At 37.2% G+C, this 24,354-nt stretch overlaps 1 protein-coding gene across 1 annotated transcript in view; it reads left to right on the top strand.

Annotated features, from left to right (window-relative positions):
- The first annotated feature begins 16 nt into the window (after positions 1-16).
- Positions 17-24,354, top strand: part of Cnga1 (cyclic nucleotide gated channel subunit alpha 1) — a 51,686-nt gene continuing 27,348 nt past the window's right edge. Inside the window, exons 1-3 of the mRNA XM_063240699.1 lie at positions 17-559; positions 2,591-2,706; positions 3,480-7,518. The gene's annotated coding sequence lies outside the window, so the exon portion shown is untranslated. The remainder of the gene's footprint in view (positions 560-2,590; positions 2,707-3,479; positions 7,519-24,354) is intronic.

The raw sequence follows: 24,354 nt of genomic DNA, 5'->3' as shown, positions 1-24,354 counted from the left end.
CTGGAGCTTCTGCCACAGGCTCTGACCGCCAGTGCGGCTCAAACCGAGCGTCCGAGGCTGGACTTCGTGCAGCTGCTGGAGTCGCGCAGTGCAGACCCACGGACAGACCTCACAGGGGAACGGCGTCTGGCGGAACCCGGAGGTCACTGAGGCAACTCAGGGGAAGTTAATGGACTGACAATGCTGCTGAGGCCCCCTTCTGGCTGCTCCTTGGTGAAAAGGTCTTCATCGCTGGACGCTTGACCGACCTGCTAGTTTTAGAAGTCTTGTGTTTGTACACGGTGAAGTTTATTCGGGGAGCAGACTTTGCTTGCCTTTCTGTGCTGTTCTCAAGTCCCCCGAGGCTCCTTGTCAACCCCAGCATCTGCTCTCTTGCGTCTCCAGCAGGCAAAGTCACTCCCTCACAGCTCTTACCCTATTTTTCTGAGTCAAATGCTCATTTGAAATGTGCTTTTTTATGGGAACTGCAGTGCCCACATTCTCAAGACCTATTCCCACAAAACCGTAGTCACTAACGTTTGGTATTCACTCTATGCCATGCATATTATGTAGACACTAGGTAAGTACTCGTTCATTACGCTTCGCAGCATGATATGTTATGTCACAGTTTACTAATGAAGAATCTCAGGGGAAGCTTGTGGTAAGCAAACTAGCCAGGTTGGGAGACTTGGCAGCAGGCATTTGTGCTAAAAAAAAAAAAAAAAAAAAAGGATACAATTCCCACTGATGGGGAGGATGGGGTGCCCCGTCCTCTGGCATGTCAGCACTGAGGAAAATAGTTTTCTGTCTGCTCACCTTGCCTTTGCCGTTAGTCATGAATGGCTATTAACTTTATTGCCTAAGAGTTTCGGTGCAGAGGCCTGTCTCGCTTTTCTAGTTCTTAGGCTGATGAGAGAATACTTGGGAATAAAGTCGTCAGTATAATAAGGCAAGGCACACAGTTTTACAAGGGGATGAAGTTCTGAAGAAGGAAAACATTGGGGAACAATAGTTGAAAGTAAAGGAGAGAGATTTATACCAATTTTGGATAACTAGACTTAAAACTTAGACTTCTGTTTAAGTATTTTCTTTTTAAAAATGTTTCCTAGTTTTGAAAATTTGTACTTGTTTGTGGTACATAATGTTTACTTTCCTGTTGTAGATCTGGTACATGTACATGACACATCTTCTTGGTTGAATCTTGATTGTTAAAGTAACTACAAGAAAATATGAAAGACGTTCATTCATTTATTCCAATCAGTGTTGGTGAGGCACTGAGACGAATAGCTCTGGTCTCCTTTTACCACAAGCCTGTTTTTCTTGATGTCTTCTTAATATGGGGGAAAGAAACTCCCAACCTACTAATTGTCTGATATGAGATAGTGTTCTTTAAAGTCAAAGAATGAATTTTAGGAAAATGGAGAATTTTAGGAAAATATGTTTTTTGAGAGAAAGAAAGCTTCTGTCTGAGAGACAGACAGAAGATGTCCCAAGTGGGTTGCCAAGGACTCTGTCTTTCCTAGGGATTTTATAGAGCAAAACCTCAAGTTGAGATGGGTCCAGGGTGGGAAAAGCTAGGAACTGGCATGAGGTGGGGCAGGACTATGGTCAGCCAATAAGATTAATTGTTCAGATAAAATTGATTAAATCGAGGACAAATGGGGAAAGGAGTTACATAGTAAAAGCAGGTATGTATAAAGGGTAGTGACTTCCTGTTCAGGATTGCATTAGTGGTCCCTGGCTTCCTCAGGGTGACAGACACCTACTTAGAATATCAATCTTTGATGTTTATCCTTAGGAAGTATGTGGGTGGATTTGTTTCATCTTTTGTCTTGTGGTCTGGCCTACAGCAGAGGTGTCTGTCTCACCACCGTTGCAGGGTATCTCATCTTCTGCACTGGCTCCTTCGAGTGTCCAGCCTTGTCTGACTGCCTATAATATTTCTAACTCAGTTGCCTCTAACAATCGCATCTCATCAGCTGCAACCTCCCCTTTAATTGCTTTAAGCTAAAACCTCTAGAGCTATCCTTGATTCCACTCATACTCCACATCCAATCAGCAAATCTTAATGCTTCTGTCTTAAAAATATATCCAAATTCCAAATCCTCCCCTCCACCATCATTGCTCCTATCCTCTCAACCACTGTCACCTTTTACTGAATGACTATAGCATACTTCTAATGTTCTCTACATGATTTGTCTTTTGAGACCTTATCTCCTTAACTCTTGTGCTTCTTCTAGTGTAGCCAAACTGGCTTCTCTGCCTTCTTCCTTTCTCTAAGCACCCAACACAATCCTGTCTTTGCACATGTTGTTCTCTTGGCAGGCAGACTCTTTCCCTGGCAGTGGGCATGTCTAACTCTGTCACTGCATTTAAGCCTTGCCTAAGTGGAGGCTTCCCTGAATACCACATCTAAGACAGTCCTGCCCTACAATGAATCATTCTCTAACCCTTTACCTTTCTTTTTTTTTTTTTTTACCACTGATCATGATCTGACTTCTTATATGTTTACCACTTTATTTATTTATCTTTTTCACCCCATTAGACTGCACAATAAATTTAGTGAGGGCAGCAGCTTAGTTTAGTTAATTGTTGTTTTTGCAATTCTTAGAATTCCAGACACTTAAATAGTTTTTTTAATGAATGACTATGCATGACGTGGAGCTCTGAACTACAGATAAAGTAACAGGCAACAAATGGACAACATGGATACAGTCTTTAAATGTGGTGAGTTTGTAATTCTATCAGGTAAGGTAATCATTAAACAATTATATAATTTTTAATTTCTATAGTTATAAACACTGAGAAGATACTATTAAGCCATCTAGATGAAGGTCTTAGTGTACTGGAAGACAAACTATCAAATATTTACTAATTTAGGGCTAAGCGCACAAATCTCTCAAATCATATAATTTTTGCAATGAAAATACAAAGAATCAATGTCATGCAAATAAACATCTATAGTTAGAGGTGGTTTAAATAAGATTATAAGGGTTTAGAGGGAGCTGACAAAGCAAGACAGATTAAAAGTAGCGCATTAAACAGATAATCCAGTGTAGCTGTGTTCCTTCTGTCAGTCAAGGTTATTGCAGGTCCCAGGAAAAGGAGACAAGTGATATGCAGATTGGGTCAAATTAATCACATTTTGGAGGGGAAAGCAAGCAAAAACAAAACACCCTTTTAAACTTGTGTAAATTGGAAAAATATCTTCATATGTATGTTTTACAAAATTCCTACTTTCAATTTCAACAAAAAATAATTCCTGGCACCCTCCTGCAAATGTCCTAGTCCAGTTCCTTTCCTCTAAAACAACTTAGGGCTCCCTGTATGTGTCCCCCCAGTTAGGCGTCACACTGATCAACAGACTGCCAAGTGCCAGTTTAGGGGCTGTCCAAGAACTTGAGGGAAAGGAAGAGAGAGTTTCTTTACGAAGTGTTCTCTTACAAGTATGTACTAACAATGTGTGACATGCTATCATCTTGTTCTCTTTATCCTCACAGAAACTTCCTGGAGGAACTGAATCTTTATTGAACAGATAAAGGAAAACAGTGTCAGAGAGTTTGCATAATTTTCTCAAGACTGTACATGTAATGCATTGTTCCAAAACTCAGCTCATTCTGAATTAATTTATTTTTGAAGGGAGAAAGTTTCTGGAAGGAAGTATCTGAAATAAAACAAATGAGTCATTCTGAATATGTAAAGCTTTTCTTTGTGTGTGTGTGTGTGTGTGTGTGTGTGTGTGTGCGTGATTCATTGGGAAAGAGCTGCTTTCTAACCAGAAGTTTTATGAAATTTTATGTTGTCCCCTAGCAATTAACTTGGGAGGGAGAAAGATTTGCTAGAATTATATCACTAACCACGTAACTGAACTAATTAAAATCATTTGTGTGTTAAGTATGTGTACCAACTCCCCCCAATGAATGCAATCATTATATACTGCAAAAACATTCCAATAGAAATTTAAAAAATTTTTTTAGGTTTCAAATACCCGGAAAATCAAAAGAAAGTGAATGTCCCACAAGGACATATGGAAACAAATTTCCAATCTTGTCTTTTAAAACATTGTAAGTCTGTTTATTTTAGTTAGACTATTTATTTTAGTCACATGTGAGATAGGTGCTACAAAAGAGATTGCTCTAGACATCCCAAGTGTATTTCTTGGCCAGAAAATATATTTTTAACTTTAAGCAGAAACAAGGCCAATTCATAATAATATAACTAATGTAAAAAATGGTTTACTTTGACATTTGTCTTTTAAAAATTTTAGTAGTCACTTGGCAAGTGCTTTAGGAACTATGTTAAATTTTCATATTATTCTACCTTATTTACTGTTCATAACAACTTTTCATGATATTATCATACCCTTTCCATAGAAATGGAAACTCAGATCAGAAAGTCCATTGTCACGCCCCAGATTCAGAGCTGGTGAGTACAGGAGCTTCAAACTCAGGTCACTGACTGAGACCTGTGCATTTAAGGTCAGTATAGCATTTCAGAAAACTCCTGAAAGTGGACAGTAAGAGAGTAAAAGTGAACACTGGATCTTTTAACAAAACTTTTGATGACTGGTGGGTGGTTTCTGAAAACCCTGACCTCCCCAAGAAACCATAGCAAGCTGAGAACCTTCAGGAAGTCTGCAGAACATCTAAATTTCTCTTTCTTTCTTTTATTTGTGCTAGGAATTGAACTCAGGACCTTGAGCTTGCCAGACAGGTGCTATGCCACTGAGCTATATCCCCTGCCCACTGAGTACTTTCTTGTATGATAGACTGAGATTGTGTGATTAAAAACATTAAAATTTTCTGAGGAGAAAATTGCTTAGATGTGAGGGACATAATAATGTGAAAAGTAGCAATTATAATTTTTTTTTGTATTTATGTTCAGACAATAGCTAAGGGATTTATAGATGCATTCAAATTATAGATGAATCACTGTTATAGATGAATCAATTATATATACAAGTTATATATGAATCACTACATAGCAAATATATATCGAATATATAATGTCGAATATCTAATCTCTCTCTCATATATATATAAAATTGGTGCTGGGATCCAAGCCCAGAGCACTTTATACGCTAGACAATTCAGTGTTCTTTGCTATCATTGTTGGAGACACATTGTCGAAGTAGATGACCTAACCTCATTTTTCATGCATTTACTTTTCTGGTGACAAAGGCATTATGGTGCTCTGGAGTCAAAAGTTAATAGGTCAGTAGAGATGTCAAATAAAAAACAGAACGTCCCATTAAATTTAAATTTTAGCTAAACATCCTTTTTTGTATGAGTTTGTCTTGTGCAACATTTGAGATTGATTGATTGATTTTGCTAAATCTAACCAACCTACTTGGCTGTGCATTCAGCTAAATGACATAATACCAGGCACTGTGACCCTGGGCAAATTATTTTATCTCCCAGACTTCATTTCCTCCTACATAAAGTAAAGTAGATACAGGACACTCTTTACTAGATTGTTTTAGCATTTAGAATATTGCTTTAGCACTGAGGAAAGTAAAGGATTTCTCTTGTATGTCTTTTCTTATTTTACGTTATGTATCTTTATCATTTATTACTGTTTCATGCTCTTCAAGTGTTTATAATTGATTTTATAGAGGTAAGTTTAAAAGACATTGCTGTGTTAATTCAAGGAAAAGGGCTTATTTTCCTAAGTAGATTATATAGCTTTTCTTAGAGAGGAGCCTGATATAAAGGTACTGATAGAACAACATTGTTTTTTCTTTTTTTGTCTTTTTCCTTTTTTTTTTAATCGGTACCGGGGATCGAACTCACGACTGCCTGCTTGCAAGGCAGGCGCTTATGCCGCTGAGCTAAATCCCCAGCCCCAATAGAACAACATTGTAGCATAAAGCTGAATTGTGACATGAGTGAAGTGGATTTCTTAAGAACACCTGTATCAATTGATTAAAAGATGTGTGTTTAAATATAATTATGAAAGATTAAACAAAAGTGGCATGTTTGATAAAATGTTAATTGATCTGTGAGTTGAAAGAAGTAATAAAATATAATTAATAATGATTTAAATTTATAAAGTGTGACAAAAAGCACGGGCTTTCTGGAAGTTATATTAGCAAACATTAGAATCAAAACTGTTAATATACTTCTGTATGGTCATCTCATTTCTAAGAAAACACTAAATGACCATAGATATATATATAATAACTTAGGAATAAAAACATTCATTTTAAAATCCTCTGGAACAAAGGAAAAAAATCAATGAAGAAATTAAATACTGGAGTATGACAAAATATTAATGTCATCTTTAAAAGAAAGCTTTAGATACCTAGTAATATAAAATTTATGCTAGATAAAAATCAAAATTATTTCAATTTAAAAATATATAATGGTAGTTACAAAGTGTTGTCAGATTAATTAGGTTTCAGTTTTATTTTCTTCATTTCCCTAACACCACAATTTTATGAAACATGTTTTATCATTAGGAACAGAAAATGATTTTTCAAATTCTGAGATCTAAAAAAGTTAACTTTCCTAAGGTACTCAGTAGCTTCCCCTTTTTTCCTCCAGGCACCTTGGTGTATTTCTTTCTTTGAGTCCCACTTATCCCCCTGGGAAGCCAGTTAACTGAGGCAATAGATGTTACTTAATTGTCCAATGGCTAATTATTCAGCAAGACAGTTACAAAAGAATGATGTATTTCTGAAGATGATAGATTAAAATTCAGGCAATTTTGATAAAAGGATAGCATTTATTACATGCTATTTTGATCTTTCTTCATAAGCAAAGTCTCAAGTATGTAGCCTATGAAATATTACACTAAAATTTCTAAGGAAAATTGCTTTTAGGTTTTTAGAGTAACTGACATTAACAGACATATATGATGGTTTCTGTTTATTGAAGTATGAATTATTCTTTCAGCAACCTCATTTGACTTTATTTTGTGATCAGATATGTGTTAAATATGTATGTCTGCTGCCAAATACATAATTAAAATATCCATGAACAGCTAGATGCACTGTATTTCTACTTTAATACTAATTAATATAATTGCATCATTTGAAAATTTAACGACACTTTTGTAAAAACCTAGACAATTTTTAAAAGACTGTAACCTTGAGAAATATTGAATGTAATAAAACTCGTCAGATAATGTTACCATTGGTTTACTTTCAAATTTATTAAGATACGTAGCTTGGGTAACCCCTCTTTATCTATTGCTCTCATACATATTAATAAGCTCAGGTTCAAGCAACGGACGGTGACGATTTGGTTGCTGTTATTTTCATCCACGTACAAATCCGCAAATCCAGTTCTGAGTCGTGAAAATCCTCCTTTGTCAGTGCCACAGAAGTGTGTCTTTCCCCCGGAATGATTAAGAAAACTAGTGATGTGTGCATGTGTAAGGAAAGAAAAAAAATCAGCATATTTACTATTTTAAAGACGTTTGGATCTGGATTTTGACAATGTCAAGATTTTCAGTGTATACGTGCCTGTTTTGGAGATCCCACTGATTCTCATTCTTGAAGACACAGATATCCTGTATTACTTAAACCACCCAAAGGTAAGAACCCCGAGCTAGCAGCCTGCTTTTCACGTATGCTTCTACCTCCTCTTTGATTCATTAAAGCATCAATTTTGCTTGGTTTTCTACGTTACAAGCTTTCAGGTACAACTGGCAATTTCATCTTTATTTATTCTTGGCATTTTTGATAGATACATGAATATGAAAATGCAATTGCAGTTAAAAATAACAATACATGAGTGTGATTTTGCTAATCTTAATGTCACTACACAGAAATGCTATCTATTATTTGCAGTTTGAAATTTCATTTTTAAAAGTCAAAAGCAAGGACTTTGGCAGATACATCTTTCTCCAAAGAAACTATTAAATACTTATTTTTCTTTCTCTTTAAAGTGTTAGACTTCATGGAGATGGGATGGGGATCGAGGGATAGAGGGAGATGTGAAGATGGAGGGAAGGGGAAATAAAAATAATTAAGGTTTGATATTCCCCAATAAAAGTAGCATGTATTACAAACATGTTCTAGTAAAAAATAATATAAAAATAAAGTATTTTAAGAGGACATCAAATTCAGATAAATAGTAATGCAGCGTTTACTCCCAAAATATGAACTTCAACTCACTGGGAACTTCTGAAGTCTTCAGCTCTTTTTAAAACAACCTTCGTACTCCATTCAAATATGCAAATACATAATCCGAAAAGAAGGACTCACCCAAGGCAGCATATAATAATGTGCCAGGGCCAGAGTTTCTCCACCTGGCCTTCTTTTTAATCTCAGTGATAGGCAAGTGTATTTTAGTTAGACTTTCAGTAACTTATCAACTACTGTTACGTTTCATTTTTACAAATTTAAAAACTACTATGTCATTTTGAATGGACCGTGATTCTGTGTTTTCAAGTATTGGTGACTTCATTCTATATTAGAAAGCTGGACACTATTAGTTTAAAAATATTCCTGTGGGCCTTGTCATCGGGTGTGTATTTTGATTCTTTATGTATCCCTTCGTCAGTCTGCCGTATGGTATTTCCTTCTTTCACTCACCTAGTGCTCATCATTGCCACTCGCTTGTCATTGTCAGTCAAGCTGGCAAATGGAAGAGGATGTGGAGTGAAGCATCAGGATGTAAATACCATTTAAAGACCTACACTTTGTAAATCACGCTTTATATCCTGTAGAAAACACACTCTGCTTTCTGAACTCCAGAAACTTTAATCACAAATATAGTATCAGTCAAACAGAAAGAGTATGCAGGTTGCAGCCTTTGGCCACAGTCAAATAAAGTTCAAAGTTGATAAGAAAGATGTAAATTAAGGGGAGTTCTCCCTTAGAAATTTTTTTTTTTAAAAAGAAAAGCAACCTCGAAGAGCTATTTAACCCAATGTAATAGCAGAATAGTTAGTGCAGCTTTTTCACTTTTTAATTAAGGTAATTTTTTTGTAAATTTTATTTTGAAAGTATACAACAGAACAAGACTAATAAAGCCAACTAAGATCGTACAGTGAAATTGGTACAGAACGTCACAGCAGGTTACCGGGATAACAGTAATAGGTATCACAGTATATTTTGTTATCTTTATAATAGTTGTTCTTTCAATCACATATGTCAAAATGAGATGAAATATAGAACACTATAGAACTTATCAAAACAGACTATTGAATAGAGCAGTACCATTAATCAGAAAAGAGCAAAACAGTAATAAAAATATTTGCCTTCAAAGAGATGGTAGAAGGAAGTCCCCCTTATTTGCTATATCAGCCTCCCAGGAGACGTTCAGATTTCTGGTTCCCATTTGATAATGGGGGGACAGAAAAAGGAGGGTAGGGGAAGTGGGATATTTGACTCTAGGCCGTGCATCAGTAGGTTCACTATTGCTTAGCAGGGAGGCAGGCTGATTGTTTGGTTTCACAGTGTCCTGAGTTCCAACATGGTGTGAATCTCAGGAGCTGCTGGTTCTCCCCCTGGAAGGGCCGCAGTCTGCCACGCTGCCACCGATTACCAGGGAGGGGAGATGCTTGCTTGGCTTCCCAGTGTCCTAAGTTCCAACATGGCGTGGCTCTCAGGAGCTGCTGCTGGTTCTCCCCCTCAATGAAGGTAATTTTTTATGCTGTAAAATTAACATGCTAAAGATTAAAAATCCTGGCAAAATGTTTTTAGAAAACAAATGTATAACTATACATTATGAATCAAAAGTTAGATTGACTTAAATAAAATTGAAAAATATTTAAAGGCTGTACAACAATTACCTTCAAAGAAGTCACATGATTTGCAGGAAAACGGATAGAACTTGAGATTGTAATGCTAAATGAAACAAACCAGACACAGAAAATTAAGTATTACATGGCTTCTCTTATGCAAGAAACATAAAATAGATGCTGAGAAACAGAAATAGACCTTTTGAAAATGGGAAAGGGACCAAGAGATGAACGGAGAGGGGAGGGAGGGGAAGGGAATGGAAAGAAAAAGAATTATGATGTGTCGTGTACCAACTCCTTTCCAAAAATGCAATCATTATGTGTACTGCAAATGTGTACTAGCCCGGCAAGGTAGTACATGTCTGTAATCTCAGCACTTAGGAGGCTGAGGCAGAAGGATTACTTCAAATTCAAGGCCGATCTGGACTACATGACGAGTTCAAGATCACCTGGAACTACACTGCGAGACCCTGTCTCAAACAAACAAACAAAATATAGTAATAAAGTAAAAATTTGAAAAAAACCCCTAAAATATTTATAAATAAATGAATAAAATAAACAAGACATTATAAGAAACAGACTTTTTAGGATGCAGGAGGGATGAATTAATTAATTTAGAATCACAGAGAGAGGAAAGAAGGGAGAGGAGATAAAGGGATCAAAGATCAAAAGACATTATATGCACGTACCAATCCCCCCAAATGAAAAACTATTATGCATTGCAAATGTACAATGATGTACTGGAAAACAAAACTAAAACTTACAAAATGTTTAAGGTCATTCTACCATAAGTATGGCTTACTTATTAATTTATTCCACATGTACATATATAGTATTTACATCCAAGCATTTTCCTACACAGATACTCTTCTTTGTTCTCCGTTGTATCTCGATTAATAGGTCAAAGCGGTAACTCGTTCACTTCGGGCAAAAACATGCAGCACTTGGACTGCCATAGTAGGTTTGGGTTATTTATGGTGCCAACCCAAGCTGATTCTTTCCTCTACATCCCTTAAAAGGAAAAATACATTTTGCCTTCCTGTCACAATGTGTCCAGATTTTGAACTAATGTAGGGACATTATGCTGGGCAAATGCTTACAATCTCACCTAACAGTTCTCAAATGTACAAGTCAACCTGAGCTTTAACAATTCATATGTAGTTGTTAAAAAATAAATGAAAAATTGTAACATTCTTGTATCATTTTGATAATTTTGCTAGATTTGGTTTTAGTCTGTCTTGTTTTGTTAGATTTTACTGTGTCTGATAGTATGGGCAGCTGTTTTGAGGATAATGGGATGTATTATGGTAACCATTGTTGATTTCCTATTTTCTTGTTTTGAAGTCCTGTAATGCTTTCAGTCTTTTGTTTTCATTGGTTTTATTCTGTTTTGTTTTGTTTGATTTTATTATGTGTGATGGTATGGACAGCTATTCTGATGAAAACAGGAGACATTATTATGGTAGCCATTGTTGATATCTTGTTATCTTGTTTTGAAGTCCTGTAATGCTTTCATGCTTTTGTTTTGATTGTTTTTGTTCTGTTTTGCTTTGTTTGGTTTTATTATGTGTAAATGTATGGACAGCTATTTTGAAGAAAATGAGAGACTTAATGGTAGCCATAAAAACAGTAGGAGAAATTGTAAGCAAAGAATACCAGATATAATATCTTTTATTCATATTGTTCTATAGCTCCTGCTCAATACAATAAAACCAAAACCAAATATTTTAAAGAGATAAAATTATATTTACCTGTGAATAATGATCGTCTACTCAGACAACCCAATGGAATCAATTCTAAAAGTATTGAAATTGATGAAAAGTTCAGTAAAATGATAGTATACAAAATAATTAAATGAACTGAAAGCTTCCTTACATACAAGTAGTAACCAGTGAGACAATTAATAATGATTATTGGGGGCTGGGGATTTAGCTCAGCGGCATAAGTGCCTGCCTTGCAAGCAGGCAGTTGTGAGTTCGATCCTTGGTACTGATAAAAAACGAAAAAGACCAAAAAAAAAAAAAATAATAATGATTATTGCTGATAATTGGAAATTTTAAATGCATATAATTTAAAATTTTTAAATGCATAGAATAAATGTAATAAGAAATAGCTTGTTTAATGAAAATTGAAAGACAAAATAGATTTTAAAGCCATTAATAAATGAGAAGATATCCCTTGGGTGGTAATATCTTAACATGTTGCGTCTTCCAAAATTAACCCACAGATCTATAAAGCACACTGGAAGTTTCTCTGGGAATGTGATTATTCTAAACACAACTGTCAATAATAAATGTCTACATTATACTGTCACAGGAATAGTTATTAAACAGTAATAAATGGTCATTTAAATGCAGTCACTAAAATGATAAGTATAGATCTATATTTTTGATTGGATGCACATATAATGTTTGTGCAGTGAAATAATTAACAAAAGTAAAGTGAAAATTTGTATTGCTTTTTATATGCTAGGTAATGTACAAAGAGCTGGGGATATAAAAAATAGAGTCCATGGGTCCTGCTCTCAAACCTAGGAAGACAGTCATTGACTTAAAGGACCATAATAAAATAATAATAATAAAATAATAGGTCATTGAACTGATGATAAACTCTGTATGTTATGTGAGTACCAAGGAGGAGCCCAAGCATCCAGGCACCCTAAATCCAGCTGTTATTTACCTATTAGGATTGCCATAATGAAATACAGACAGACACAATAAGCTACAGAACAAAAATATTTTAAAAATAATTGTGTCTGTACTGAACACATACAGACATTTTTTTCTTGTTATTGCTCCCTAACAAACCTGTATAAAAATTTATCAACATAACATTTACACTGGTAGGTATTTAAAAATAAAAAACGGAGATGTGAATAGGTTGTAAGCAAATGCTGTACCACTGATAAGAGTGGTTTATGCAACAGAAATCCACTTGTCACTCTTCTGGAGATGGGAAGCCCAAGACAGAGCTGTCGACAAGTTTAGCTTTCTTCTGAGCCCCTCGCTTAGACCTGCATGTGGCCATATTTCTGCTCTGTCCTCACGTGGTCACTCTTCTGCATGTGCAGCCCTTACTGTCCCGTTGTGTGTCCACATTTCCTCTTTTAAGGAGACTAGTCAGCTGGTACTTAGTCATCCTAATGGCCGCGTTTCAATCTAATCATCTCTTTAAAGGCCTTCACTTCCTCTCTCCAGTTGCAGTCACATTCTGAGTCACCTGGGGGTGGGGCTTCAACATGTGAATTTTGAGGGGACACAGTTCAGCTTGTATGACCTGCCTGCCTGAGACAGGAGAGTCACAAGTTATTGCAAGCAATTCTTCACGTTGTTATAATGTTCTTCAAGAAACAATATTGAAATGTATCTTTGTACTATAACTTTATATTTTAAAATCCATGCAGTACAGAGTATATAATTCTATTCTCTCTAGGGTTGTTACTTATACTTTAACGCATAGTGCTCTGTACATTTTAAAAATTGTATCTGAGTTTTACTTGTTGCCTTGGTGGAGTAGGATACCCTCTTTACAAAAACTTTGTACTAATGGAGAAGAGACCATAATTTATTTTTTCAAAGGTACATATTTTACTTTTTAATTCCAATATAATAAAGAGTATATAAAAATAACAAATACGGCTTTACAGTAATCAAAGGGACATTTGCACAGAATTCTCCAGAAACCACCAACAACTGAGGAACCCTTGTATTTGTTGAATCATTCTTGACCATCTTCAAATAATACTTAAGTATTATGGACCATTCTCAGTCATATAATCTATATGATGTTTTATAGTCTGTGTACTAAATTAACCTTACAAGTGGAATCGGGATGGGGATCCCCTAACTTTGCTTTGGTCATATATATATATATATATATATATATATATATATATATATTCTAGATTCATATTAAAAAATATGAATTGCAATATAGCTGTTATGGTAATGCTATCATATGAGTTAAATTACTATGCAGATCATAAACAAGAGAACAAACATTTATTGCTAAATGACTTAATGGATTTACAGGTTAATAAAGTACACAGATGACATAAGTAGGTGGCAGAATTTTATTCTTACTTAAGAAAGGTAAGCTTAAAGTACAATTAAGTCAGAAGACCAAGGTGCATAGTTGCTTTATGAGGTAATAGTGACACCTGACACCTTGCAGTCATTTATCAAATATAAATTAAACGTTGAATGAATGAAAAACCCAACTGAAAAAATGGACCAGGTATATAAGTATATAATTCACAAAAAAGAAATTCAAATGAGTAACGAACATGAAAGTTTGTGCAACTTTGCTCTTAAATGCAAATCAAAAACCATGTGTACATGGATTTTTTTCATGTATCAGATTGAAGAAAACTTTAAAGTTGACAAAACTAACTATTGATTGGGAGAAGTGATACCTTTGTTTAGGTCAAGCAGAATATGAAATAACACATCAACTTGGAGCAGCAATTTGGCCGACTCTGGTGAGTTGAAACTAGACCTAGCAATTCTACTAACGAACATGTAAATGGGGAGCATCCTGCACTGTGTCTATGGAGACTTGCAAAGGCTATTTATAGAATATCCTGTTCATAATACCAAAAATGGAAACCACTACATTTTCATTAACAGAAAAAAAATCAAAATGGAAAGAAAGAATCGGATATGGAGCACTATAGCTATTATATGGACAAGCATTACTATAAAGGAAATAGCTCTGTGTCTAACAGTATAGACAAAATTTCAAGACACAATTTTGAGTGACAAAAGCAAGTTGTAGAATTATGCATACAGGAAGATATTGCTTTGTAAAACTTTAAACACATGCCCCAAATTGTACAATGGCAGCGGATGCTCAGGTGGATGTAAAGGGGTGGAGGATGGTTGGAAGGTCACCCAGCAGAATTACAGCATTGGGTGTTTCCAGGGCGGTACCAAAGCAGGAAGGCAGGGTGAGGCTGGGAAGTGGCTGTTGGCTAAATGGCGTTAACTTCAGTCATAAAATTTTATTTATGTTTTTCATGTCATAAAGTAACTGAAAGTCAGTTTGACAAAAGTCAACAGTTATTAATTTCTGATGGTAGAAATATGGATGATATAATTTTATACTGGTTTGCATTTTAGCTGGGGATCAATACATATCCACTAAGTAATTAATCTACATCATACACAATACAAATGGTATAAAGGATAGATGGTGACAATTATTCTTCCTCCCATTCCTGTTGCCCTGTCCTTAGGTTCCTCTTTCTCAGAGGCAGAAGACCACTGTTATAACTTTCATGTTGCATTTTTGTAGAGATTTGTCTCTCTCTCTCCCTCTCTCTCTCTCTCTACACACACACATACACACTTACTTCCTCTTTCCTGCAAATACTAGCACACAACATTTTTGAAGAATTTTTAATACAGTTGTGCAGACATGCCCTGTTACTTGTAGTACTGCATAATGTTTCATCCCATGGGATATCCTTTTTGGTTTTTTGTTTTGTTTTGTTTCACATTTTTTAAAATGTAAATTTGAAAGGAATAAAACAGAACAATAAAAATCACAAAGTGATAAGACAAAAAGAAATTTACAATAGTTACTATATTGTGCATTGTTGTCCTCTAAATAGTTGCTCAGATTACCAGATTTAGGCTTGCAAAGTCATTAAGCAATATAATTCCTCAGAATCAGCTGGGTGCTTATGGGGGATGGGGGTATTTTCTTTTCTGGGATATCTTTTTGAAAGAAATTAATGATTTTAAAAGGGTAGGAAAAGGGAAAGAGAAAGGGAGATTGGATTTTTGCAAAAAAAAAAAAGATGATCATTCACTAGACAGGGTCATATCTTGAAGATTCTACAGCAGAAATACATTAGTAGATGCTCTTTATAAACAAGTAATCTGGGACTACTTTGGAGGATAAAACAGAGGGAGCAAGATATTGGATCTGAATAAATCACTTACAAGATTTAATCAATGACAAGCAATAATTATTTTCTGACAAGTTTGAGTGAAAATTCCAATGAAAAGATGGGATAGAGTCAAAACAACTGCAAGAGTACAACATGCAGGGGCTGGGGACTTAGCTCAGTGGCATAAGCGCCTGCCTGGCAAGCATGAGGTTGTGAGTTTGATCCCTGATGCCCCCTCAAAAGAAGTGATATTTCTTTTTTGATATCAGGGATTGAACTGATAACCTTATGCTTACCAGGCAAGTGATTGAGCCACTGAGCTAAATCCCCAGCCTGAACATGTGACAGCTGACAGAGAGGCTAGAGAAGAAGGAAAAAGAGTCAACGACAACTACCTGCAAGTCTGAGTGAACTTAGAGGTGAAAGCAGAGAGTCTAACAAGTAGGAGAGTCAGGAAGAAGGGCTGGTTTGCTGCAGAAGGGAGTGAAAGTCCCTTTGGATGTCCTGGTCAAAGGATGCCACTGCAGGTGCTTCAGAAATAAGTTCAAGGAGTTGGGCTAGTAGGAACTATGCACAATATTTGCAATGAATGAATGAATGACATAGGACAGAGAGCCAAGGAAAGTGGGTAAGCCTATACATGTGGAATCTGAAATCTTAAACTTTAAGGAGAAATATGGGTGGAACAGGCAAACGGGCCCACTGTTCCTCAGCAGCACAAGATACCAGATGTGAAGTATATGTAATTAATTTCTATAAAATACATAGTGTCACTACCACAAATGGAAAGATGATGCGAAATGAAACAAAACACAAATGGTCCTTGACAGTTAGGAGCCGGTTACAATTTGGATGTCTCAAACTGACTACTCATTGATGAAAAGTGAGGGTCAGGTTTATGTACCTCTCTGTGGCCATGGAGTCATGAAACACAATCCTTCACAATCCTGGTTTGCTGCACCAGTATTTTATGGATCAGGAGAATGTGATAAACAGAAGGGTTTGGAGTGGTAGCAAAGCAGAGTGGGATTCATCCTCTCCTCCCTTTCTCTTCTGCTTCTTTCTCCTTTCCTTCCCTCTTTCCCATACACTCCATGAGGTACTTGCCAGGTGTGACCAGATTATTGAATGCTAAGATGATATAAACGAAACAACAACAGTAAAAAGATTTTTTTTCTTCCTTTAAAAATTCTGTCCTCTTGGGAAACTATAAAAAAATCTTTTCAGATACTTTCCTTAAAACAATAACATTCAGAGTTTCCACGCAGTAAGGGTTTAAGAGCAGCCACCTGGTGAAGTGCGAGCTAGGAACTTACCTTAAAGTGGCATCTGTTTCCCAAATCTACAAAGCCTGTTTATTTGAGATTTGGCTGTTCTACAAGATATTACGAGCAGGTAAAACCTTCAAGGCCACTCCTTTAAACTTTGTTCAGTATTTTAAGACAGGCATTTTGAACTTATGTCCTGGCACTACAAATAATTGATTGATGCCAAAATACACACCCCTGGCTTTCATAAAAAACGCAGTACCACAGGGTGGAGCAGAGTTAAGTATCACCTGGGGCAATTGGTGAGGGAGTTCCTTGTCCTGAAGATTTGAAAATACAGACGCTAACGGGAATATATCCAAGTTCTTTCTAACTTCCGTGTGCCCATACTGCCTACCCCTGCCTCACCGGAATGTAAAAGAGACACAACAGTTCCCGGAGGCATTGTGACTGAAGCAATCACACATGTTTCACTTTGCAGTCTAAAGAACTGTTCAGAAGCTGGAGAGATTTGAAAGATACAGACGCACCGGATCCACTAGGACAGGCTGCTGGTTTCCTGTCTCATTTCTACATCACTCACTCCACGCTCACCTTTTCCCCCTGGGGCTTGTCTTTCCACTTGTCTTGAGTGTCTACTTATCTTCCTGCTGTTCCATGTTCATTGAATTACTTGGCACATGCTATGGGGCATCCCTTTTCTGCTGAGGTACACGGTCGCTCAGGGCAACCTGTGTTGCTGTAACATGACACGGTCGAGACACCGAATCCCTAGCATCATAGATTCATGTCATCCCTAAACTTGACGACCTTCTCCACCTTTCCAACACTGTCTCCAGGTCCGTGACTAAGAGATGCTTCACTTTAACAGTCATAACCTTCTCTGCTGCTTCTCAGTTCTTGAGTGCAGGCTCCTCAGCTTCCAGCAGTTTCCTCCCACAGTACTGGTTCTTCAATCTTGATGAGATATTTGTCTCTTTAATTCTTTAATTTCCTAGCATATTTTTCTTTGCCAGAAACCCCTCCTCCTTGTATCCTAGACCTTGTCACTGGTCCTTGAGATGCCCCCACTGAAGCTCTGTAACTCTTCCACAACTTTGTGTCCCTTCTGTTGCAAGCAGAGGCAGTGATCTGATCTAAATTCTTACTGCACTGGGAAACTGGGGGGATCATGCTTAGACTCCTCCAGCTCTCTAGCCCTTACGTTCTACAGATGACACAGCATTTAGTAGATGAGTGATTTAATCCCCCTTGTGTCTCTCTGTCTGTCTGTCTGTCTCTTTCTCATACACACACACACAAACTCATAAACTGCTCTTCACCATCTGACCTGCTATAGTTACCTGAAAGTGCCCCATATTAGGCACCTCAGTCTGTCTTGCATTTTTTTTTTTTGTATCTTGTTCTGTTCCTACCTAGAATCCTGTTCTGCATTATGCTGAACTGTGTCCCCTCATCGTCCAAGGTCCCTCCAGCCTAGATTTTGCAGAAAGCCCTATATCAAGTTCCCTGCAGAGGGTAGGGCCATCTCTTTTTGGCTCCCATAGCACCTTTGGCCTGACTCATTTCCACGTGCAGGATATCACTATTTGTCCCTCTGGATTGTTTTCCACCACTTCTTCCCTGTGCCCTCTGGATTCAGTGAGAATCCCAGCAGGAGACCAGTGTGTGTGTGTGTATGTGGGGAGATCCGGTATCGACTCCCCTGGCTGTGGGCCTGCCTTGTGCTAGCCTTTTGCTTCAAATGTTAAACCACTGTTTGCCCTAGGTGCTTATTCTGCACAACTACCTGTCTGTCTAGAGCCGTAACAATGCCCTCTCCTAGCTTTTGAAGCCTGGTTGTGGTGACAGGTTGGCTACTTCTACCTCCAGATCATTGTACTATTTCTTGAGACATCTTATGCTCACATCTTTGTAAACAGTCACTTCACAAATAATCTCTTCTGAAATTATCTTGTCTTAGTTTTCTCTCACTGTGAAAAACACCTGAGTTAAACAACTTTAAAGGGAGACTTTGGGGAATAGTCCAGGTTAAACTATAGCAATCTCAGTTTGAGTGTGCCTTTGTTTTTGATTGGGACCATGACAGAGAACCTCCTTCAAAAGGGTTATTTATCTATAACATATCCTTTTTGTCTTGTTCAGGCACTGTGAATTTCTTGAAGGCATGTATTATATATCTTGTTAATTTCTGTATTCACAGCAATGAGAGCATTTCCTGTTGCTAGTATGTGCTGATAAATATTTTTGGTGGAGGGAAGGAAAACATGGAAGAATAGAAGAATGTAGGATTATAGTCAAGTAGATTTCTCATTTTAGTTTGATTTCCTAATGATTTCTTACTCTTTTCTCGGTCTGCAAATCAGTCCAGTTACTGTTTTATCTGTGTTTCTGTTCTGTGCAGATCATTTCACTGCATGCTGGTGACTCAGACTTGGCCAAGTTCTCTGGAAATTTTTTTCATTGAAAGACCAAGAAGGGTCAAGTTTAGTAAAGTAGGAGGTGTCTGTTGGTGATGGGAGGTGCAAGTGAAATCTGGCACTCCATAACAGGTCTGGAACAACTCCCACATCCAATCGGAATAATGGTGATAAATGTCAAGGGACAAGTTCAGACTCTAGAGTAAGCATTTTTAATATAGCTGAATACTTTTCGTCTAAACAACTACTGGATTAGCCATCCGATGCACTCTTGGGACAGCATCGTTTTCTTGCTTTTAAATTTTTGAATGACTCCTTTCCTGAGGGAGGAATGAGCTTTTCTTTTGACAGAGTGCCTTTACTTTCACAGATCTGTTTTCCACCACTCTGTGTACAGACGTTAAATCAGATTCATTTCTGCAGCTGGGGTTGCTATATCCCACCTTTATGTCTTTATTCATGAATCCCCATTTCCTACACAGGAAGATCTTTTTCTTACCTCATTTCCTGACAAACCTTGCCCACTCATATCTCTCATTTTCCATTTGTTCTCAGATCTATTTGCCTATTCCTACTTGCTCTTGCAACCTATTAATTGGACACAGACTTTGGTGACCTGGGATATATATTTTTTATTTTCATTTTTATATTTCAATTGTTCTTTGCTAGTGCATAGAAATAAAATTCATGTTTAACTTGACTTTTTACTCCTGTGACCTTGAGAAATTCACTTATCTATTCTAATCATTAAGTTCTTCAGGACTGTCTACACTAGTACTCCATCATTTACAAGTAACTATAACTTTATTTCTTCTTTTCCAATCAGAATGATCCCCCCTCTCTCTTTCTCTCTCTCCATCTCTCTTTTCTCTCTTCTCTCTCTTTTTCATGTTATTGCAAGGACTAGGACTTCTTATATAATGTTGAATACTTGCTTTGTTCTTGACCTTAGGATCACTTTCAATGCTTCATCATTAAGTATGAAGCTAACTGCATAGTATTTTTTGGTACATGCTCTTTATCACATTGAGGAATTTTCTTTCTATTTCTTGTTTGCTATTTCTTGTTATGAGTTGGTGTTGAATTTTGTCAAATGCACGTTCTATAAGAATTGAAAGGAGTATATAGTTTTTCTCCCTAACTTTTGCTCTATTAATGTAGACAATTTAAGTGATTATTTTAAAATTGAAGCATTTAATTCTTAAAGTTGTGAAAATTTTTAGTGTAAGTCATAATAGTTGCTTGTGAATTTTAGAATTGATTTACAAATTTTCAGATTTGAATATCTGAGATATTAGAGAGGTCACAGAGAAGACATGTTTATCCTTGTTAATAACTGCTAACATTTGCTAAGTTGGTTTTATCATTTCCTTTCCACAAGTGATATATTTGTGTTAGCCTTTTAAATTTTAGCCATTCTACTGTTTATCAAATAGTTATCTCATTTGGGTTTAATTTTTATTTTAAATAAATATGATGACTCATGATGTTAAGCACATTTTCAGTGTTCATTGATGACTTACTTAAAAATTTTAAAATTGATACACAAAAACAAAAATTCCATACATAATGGAGTCTTGTATAATGTTCTAATACATGTATACATTGCATAATGTTTAACTTAAAGTTATATGTGTTTATTTCTTCAAATATTTATCATTTCTTTATGAAAAAAACCTTTCAAAATCCTTTCCTTTAGCTTTCTGAAATGTGTAATACCTTATTGTTGTCTTAGTCACCTTACTGTTCAGTGATACACCAGAAGATCTTGCTTCTGATGACAACATGGTAGCCATTGCTCAACATTTTGGCACATGGCTTCTCTCCTTCTCCACCTCTGGTAACCACCATCCTACTGTCAATTTCTATGATATCAACTTTAAAAAAAATTTTAAGGGCAGAAATATTTATTGAGAGAAAGAAAGCTTCTGTCTGGGAGAGAGACAGAAGGGATCCTGAGTGGGTTACCACAGATTCTGTAGTTTCTAGGGTTTTTATAGAGAAAAATCATGAAGAGAGGTGGGTTTAAAGTGGGGAAAACTGGAAACTTTCGAAGTGGATGGGCATGAGGTGGGACAGAACTATGGTCAACCGATAAGTTTAATTGTTCAAATAAAATTGACCAAATAAGGGACAAATGGGGAAGCAAGTCACTTAGCAAGCAGGCATTCTTTTTGGATCAGTGACTCTTCCTATAGGGGCTTAGGATGGTGACTCCTGGATTCTCAAAGTGATCCATACTTAATCTCTAAGAACTATACTTGTAGTTGTATTTGTTTTGCTTCCTTTCTTGAGATCTGGCCCACAGCAAGTGGTGTGTGTCTCCTCCAAGGTTACCAGAGATCTGATCCTCTGTGCCAGCTTCTTTGAGGGCCTAGTCCTGTCTGACTGCCTATAATATTTCTAAGTAGCTCAGTAGCCTGAAACATTCCCCACTCTGAAGAAGTATTCCAAACTGCCATGAGGGAAAAATGGATGACAACCAATCTAGCTTCTTCAGGCTAAAAGGGGTCATAGTTGTTGATTGGCAGTCAGAGATACTCTACAGAGCTTCTAACTAATGGTACTTGGTAGACACCAGACACATTCATTTTGGATGGGTGTACAGCTTTAAGTCTGAAGGAGACAAGCCAAAGAAACAATTAAGTATACATGGGCCAAATAATAGAATCAACAGGATTATAGCTGAGTACAGTTAATGAACAGTTTCACCAGGAGGAGCTAGTAATGGCTTCCCATAAAGAGGATAAGGACAGGGTCCAAGAAACTTTAGAATGTGACATGTCAGGACTTCTGGAAGAACATGGCGGATATATAGCAGCAGCCTCAGAGGCTCTCTGAGAAACAGCACTTGAAATCTAGGAATGGTGCCAGGCAGGAAGTCCCAGGCAAGGGGAGATATTCTTTGCTGACCCAGGAATGAACTAAATTAAGAGAAACCATCTGAAACACAATCCTGGTGATATAGCAGGTACAGATAAGGTCTCAGCACGGAAGCCAGACCCACACCACTGGAAACTGCAATTTGAATTACCTGCAGCCACTGTTGCATCCCGCTAGGCACAGGGGGGAGAGAAGTGCGAAAGCTCGGAGAGTGGGAAGTGTTGAAACGAGTTGGGAGCGGGACTGGCCAGGTGCCCTGCATCAACCCTTGGTGAGTGAGCGAATCGGGACCCTTCCATAGAGAAGGAGGCTTCAGCGGAGGACATACTCGGACCGGGCAGACTTCCCAGAATGAGAAGCTGCAGTGACTTCAGTTACATATCCCCTTCTCAAGCAGGATTGGTGGGGAATGCCTGGCCTGTGAGACGCTGCTGGCTGAGACCCAATAGGCTAGCCCAACTCAGGTCCCAGCACCTGGAAGTGCACCCTAGTGGTGAAGCCTTTGGTAGGTTGACCTGGAGGGGCAGGCCCAGCATAGGCTGCCCAGGTCTGTGTTTCCCTGGTGCCCCTGTGGTGGGCAGGAACACCTAGCCAGCGCAAATCAAGCAGACTGTGGCTGACAGGGAAGGAAGCTGGGCCTCCTATACACACTTAAATATAAGGAACAAAGTATATGGGAAGAGGGAGCAACAAGAAAGGGTCCTCAGCCCCTAATCCTGAGAAACAGGCAATAGCAGACATAGCACCAATAGACATAAAGCACTATCTCCAGAGCCTCATAGATGAGTTCAGGAATGAAGTTATCAATGACCTGAAGCAAGACATAAGCAGAATAGTTAGAGAAATGCTAAGCACGCCCAAGAAAAAACAGATGGTGGAATGGAAGAACAGAAAAAAAGAGAAGAATTGTTTAATGGAGAAGATAGAGAAAATATAGAATACGTAAAGCAGGTTCAAAGAGATTACCAGGAAACTAAAAACTCTATTGAAAACTGGCATAACAGCTTGAAAGAAACTAAGGACAGATTATCTGAACTGGAGGGTAGATTTGTAATATGGGAGCATGAAATGAAAAACTTCTTAAAAATAACAAAAAAACAAACAGCAACAATACAAAGGATAGAAGATGATAAGAGGATCTATAACTTAAGAATTAAGAACATAAGAGAAGAAGTGGGGACACAAACAAATGGATGACAAAAGCTATTCACAGAAATAATCCAACAGAATTTCCCTAATTTGGCAAATGGTAAAGATACTCAGATATACGAGGCATACAGGACTCCAGCCACCTACAACCCAAACAGAGATACACCCAGGCATATAATAATCAAAATTCCAGAAATCCAATATAAGAACAGAATATTAAAAGCCGTCAAAGACAAGAAACAGAGCACTTACAAGGGAATACCCATCAGAATTGCAGCAGACTTCTCGGCACAAACCATCAAATCACGAAGAGCGTGGGGGGAAATAATTCAAGCTTTGAAAGATAATAACCTCCAGCCAAGATTGATGTATCCTGCACAACTCTCCCTAGAAATTGATGGAAAAACAAGGTGCTTCCAGGATAAAGAGGAACTAGGGGAATTTGCAACCACTAATTCAACTCTACAGAGAATATTGCAGGATAGTCTAAAAAAGGAAAATACCAAGATTCCAGAAATAGTGGCAGAGAGGCCACAATGAATGGAGCAGAAAACGAAATGAAGCAGACAAACTGACAACAAACGACAGAAAAAGAGCTCAACAGAAATGAGGTAGAAAAGATCAGAAGGTAGGAAGAGCTATTTTGGAGAAAACAAGACATCATAATAGCTAGTGCTGATTTAGTATCATCTTGTTTTGAAGTCCCATCAAACGTGTATTCTTCTGTCTCCATTGGTCTTAAAAGGTTGTATCTTATTGGATTTTATTATATATGAAAATATAAGCAAAAACTTCTATAGACAAGGAGTTTATATAGAAACCATTGTTCACTTTCTGTCAATTGGTTCTAAATACCCTGTAATAATGTCATTCTCTTGAATGGTTTTATAGTGTCTTGATATGTTTGGTGCTACAGTATAAGAAGTTATACTCAAAGATTTCAAGGAAAGAGACACTATGGTAACTATTTTTATGTCAGGATATCTTGTGGTGAAACACTATTTTGCTTAAATGGTTATAATTTGACCTGCGCTGTTCTGTTGTTATGCCCTCTTTTATCTCAATC

The sequence above is a fragment of the Cavia porcellus genome, unplaced genomic scaffold (genome assembly GCF_034190915.1).
Source record: "Cavia porcellus strain 051 isolate PalLab524CR breed Dunkin Hartley unplaced genomic scaffold, mCavPor4.1 scaffold_30, whole genome shotgun sequence".
Classification (NCBI taxonomy): Eukaryota; Metazoa; Chordata; class Mammalia; order Rodentia; family Caviidae; genus Cavia; species Cavia porcellus.
Note: the sequence above shows the minus strand (reverse complement) of the source record. Positions and strands in the feature narration are given on the sequence as shown.